The following is a 4,748-nucleotide window of genomic DNA, read 5'->3' as shown; positions in this document are numbered from 1 at the left end:
TTCGCGACTGACTCCGGAGGGGTCATCACAATTGCCGCCAGCTTGCCGAAAAACAGGATTGCTCATGCGTTAGCTAGTAATACATCTATAGTCGTAGACACCAGTTGAAGACACACCATGGCGTAGCCGGATGATGGAAATCAGGGGAACTTGCTGTCAATGGCCTCACGCCATAGTTCGTATCCGCACTCGAAGAGTACTTCAACGACAACTGTACCTACACACTGCGAAAGATGAGGAACATGATCGTGTACGACTTTGGCATCGACATCAGTACGTCCACAATATTTGACAAGCTGATCGGTAAGCTGTACACGATGAACCGCTTGTCTTCGAGCACTTGCACATTCGAAACAGCCCGCGAAAACGCCGAGTCTGGTATTAAACTCCAAAGACACAATTACACTAGCAGGAATAGTTCCAGGGAATTGTTCCTCGATTGTAGCCCGCACATCTGTCGTGTAGTCTTGGTGTGGCTCTTGACCAGCTCCGCCAGGTCGAGAATGCATATAGGAAAAGTCGCAAGATGCACACCTTTCATCGCGAACCAATGCGTCCTCTTGAATAGCTTTGGCAACAATCTGCAGTGTAAACGTCATACGCACCACACGCGACTGACTCCGGAAGGGGTCATCACAAGTGCCGCCAGCTTGCCGAAAAACAGGATTGCTCTTGCGTTAGCTAGTAATACATCTATAGCCGTAGACACCAGCTGAAGACACACCATGGCGTAGCCGGATGATGGAAATCAGGGGCACTTGCTGTCAATGGCCTCACGCCATAGGTCGTATCCGCACTCGAAGAGTACTTCAACGACAATTGTACCTACACACTGCGAAAGATGAGGAACATGATCGTGTACGACTTTGGCGTCGACATCAGTACGTCCACAATATTTGACAAGCTGATCGGTAAGCTGTACACGATGAGCCGCTTGTCTTCGAGCACTTGCACATTCGAAACAGCCCGCGAAAACACGGAGTCTGGTATTAAACTCCGAAGACACAATTACACTAGCAGGAATAGTGCCAGGGAATTGTTCCTCTATTGTAGCCCGCACATCTGTCGTGGAGTCTTGGTGTGGCTCTTGACCAGCTCCGCGAGGTCGAGAATGCATATAGGAAAAGTCGCAAGATGCACACCTTTCATCGCGGACCAATGGCTCCTCTTGGATAGCTTTGGCAACAATCTGCAGTGTAAACGTCATACGCACCACACGCGACTGACTCCGGAAGGGGTCATCACAAGTGCCGCCAGCTTGCCGAAAAACAGGATTGCTCTTGCGTTAGCTAGTAATACATCTATAGTCGTAGACACCAGTTGAAGACACACCATGGCGTAGCCGGATGATGGAAATCAGGGGCACATGCTGTCAATGGCCTCACGCCATAGGTCGTATCCGCACTCGAAGAGTATTTCAACGACAATTGTACCTACACGTTGCGAACGATGAGGAACATGGTCGCGTACGACTTTGGCGTCGACATCAGTACGTCCACAATATTTGACAAGCTGATCGGTAAGCTGTACACGATGAGCCGCTTGTCTTCGAGCTCTTGCACATTCGAAACATCCCGCGAAAACACGGAGTCTGGTATTAAACTCCAAAGACACAATTACACTAGCAGGAATAGTTCCAGGGAATTGCTCCTCTATTGTAGCCCGCACATCTGTCGTGTAGTCTTGGTGTGGCTCTTGACCAGCTCCGGCAGGTCGAGAATGCATATAGGAAAAGTCGCAAGATGCACACCTTTCATCGGGGACCAATGCGTCCTCTTGAATAGCTTTCGCAACAATCTGCAGTGTAAACGTCATACGCACCACCAATGCGTCTTCTAGAATAGCTTTGGCAACAATCTGCAGTGTAAACGTCATACGCACCACACGCGACTGACTCCGGAAGGGGTCATCACAAGTGCCGCCAGCTTGCCGACAAACAGGATTGCTCTTGCGTTAGCTAGTAATACATCTATAGTCGTAGACACCAGTTGCAGACACACCATGGCGTAGCCGGATGATGGAAATTAGGGGCACATGCTGTTAATGGCCTCACGCCATAGGTCGTATCCGCACTCGAAGAGTATTTCAACGACAATTGGACCTACACGCTGCGAACGATGAGGAACATGATCATGTACGACTTTGGCATCGACATCAGCACGTCCACAATATTTGACAAGCTGATCGGTAAGCTGTACACGATAAGACGCTTGTCTTCGAGCTCTTGCACATTCGAAACAGCCCGCGAAAACGCGGAGTCTGGTATTAAACTCCAAAGACACAATTACACTAGCAGGAATAGCTCCAGAGAATTGTTCCTCTATTGTAGCCCGCACATCTGTCGTGTAGTCTTGGTGTGGCGCTTGACCAGCTCCGCGAGGTCGAGAATGCATATAGGAAAAGTCGCAAGATGCACACCTTTCATCGCGGACCAATGCGTCCTCTTGAATAGCTTTGGCAACAATCTGCAGTGTAAACGTCATACGCACCACACGCGACTGGCTCCGGAAGGGGTCATCACAAGTGCCGCCAGCTTGCCGAAAAACAGGATTGCTTATGCGTTAGCTAGTAATACATCTATAGTCGTAGACACCAGTTGAAGACACACCATGGCGTAGCCGGATGATGGAAATCAGGGGCACATGCTGTCAATGGCCTCACGCCATAGGTCGTATCCGCACTCGAAGAGTATTTCAACGACAATTGCACCTACACGCTGCGAACGATGAGGAACATGATCATGTACGACTTTGGCGTCGACATCAGTACGTCCACAATATTTGACAAGCTGATCGGTAAGCTGTACACGATGAGCCGCTTGTCTTCGAGCTCTTGCACATTCGAAACAGCCCGCGAAAACGCGGAGTCTGGTATTAAACTCCAAAGACACAATTTCACTAGCAGGAATAGCTCCAGGGAATTGTTCCTCTATTGTAGCCCGCACATCTGTCGTGTAGTCTTGGTGTGGCTCTTTTCCAGGCTCCGCCAGGTCGAGAATGCATATAGGAAAAGTCGCAAGATGCACACCTTTTATCGCGGACCAATGCGTCCTCTTGAATAGCTTTAGCAACAATCTGCAGTGTAAACGTCATACGCACCACACGCGGCTGACTCCGGAAGGGGTCATCACAAGTGCCGCCAGCTTGCCGAAAAACAGGATTGCTCATGCGTTAGCTAGTAATACATCTATAGTCGTAGACACCAGTTGAAGACACACCATGGCGTAGCCGGATGATGGAAATCAGGGGCACTTGCTGTCAATGGCGTCACGCCATAGGTCGTATCCGCACTCGAAGAGTATTTTAACGACAATTGTACCTACACGCTGCGAACGATGAGGAACATGATCGTGTACGACTTTGGCGTCGACATCAGTACGTCCACATTAGTTGACAAGCTGATCGGTAAGCTGTACACGATGAACCGCATGTCTTCGAGCACTTGCACACTCGAAACATCCCGCGAAAACGCGGAGTCTGGTACTAAACGCCAAAGACACAATTACACTAGCAGCATAGTTCCAGGGAATTGTTCCTCTATTGTAGCCCGCACATCTGTCGTGTAGTCTTGGTGTGGCTCTTGACCAGCTCCGCCAGGTCGAGAATTCATATAGGAAAAGTCGCAAGATGCACACCTTTTATCGCGGACCAATGCGTCCTCTTGAATAGCTTTAGCAACAATCTGCAGTGTAAACGTCATACGCACCACACGCGACTGACTCCGGAGGGGGTCATCACAAGTGCCGCCAGCTTGCCGAAAAACAGGATTGCTCATGCGTTAGCTAGTAATACATCTATAGTCGTAGACACCAGTTGAAGACACACCATGGCGTAGCCGGATGATGGAAATCAGGGGCACTTGCTGTCAATGGCCTCACGCCATAGGTCGTATCCGCACTCGAAGCGTACTTCAACGACAATTGTACCTACACGCTGCGAACGATGAGGAACATGATCATGTACGACTTTGGCGTCGACATCAGTACGTCCACAATATTTGACAAGCTGATCGGTAAGCTGTACACGATGAGCCGCTTGTCTTCGGGCACTTGCACATTCGAAACATCCCGCGAAAACGCGGAGTCTGGTATTAAACCCCAAAGACACAATTACACTAGCAGGAATAGTTCCAGGGAATTGCTCCTCTATTGTAGCCCGCACATCTGTCGTGTAGTCTTGGTGTGGCTCTTGACCAGCTCCGCCAGGTCGAGAATGCATATAGGAAAAGTCGCAAGATGCACACCTTTCATCGCGGACCAATGCGTCCTCTTGAATAGCTTTAGCAACAATCTGCAGTTTAAACGTCATACGCACCACACGCGACTGACTCCGGAAGGGGTCATCACAAGTGCCGCCAGCTTGCCGAAAAACAGGATTGCTCATGCGTTAGCTAGTAATACATCTATAGTCGTAGACACCAGTTGCAGACACACCATGGCGTAGCCGGATGATGGAAATCAGGGGCACTGGCTGTCAATGGCCTCACGCCATAGGTCGTATCCGCACTCGAAGAGTATTTCAACGACAGTTGTACCTACACGCTGCGAACGATGAGGAACATGATCATGTACGACTTTGGCGTCGACATCAGTACGTCCACAATATTTGACAAGCTGATCGGTAAGCTGTACCGCTTGTCTTCGAGCACTTGCACATTCGAAACATCCCGCGAAAACGCGGAGTCTGGTATTAAACGCCAAAGACACAATTACACTAGCAGGAATAGTTCCAGGGAATTGTTCCTCTATT

The sequence above is a fragment of the Phytophthora infestans genome, genomic scaffold (genome assembly GCF_000142945.1).
Source record: "Phytophthora infestans T30-4 supercont1.183 genomic scaffold, whole genome shotgun sequence".
Classification (NCBI taxonomy): Eukaryota; Oomycota; class Peronosporomycetes; order Peronosporales; family Peronosporaceae; genus Phytophthora; species Phytophthora infestans.
This window is presented reverse-complemented; position numbering follows the sequence as displayed.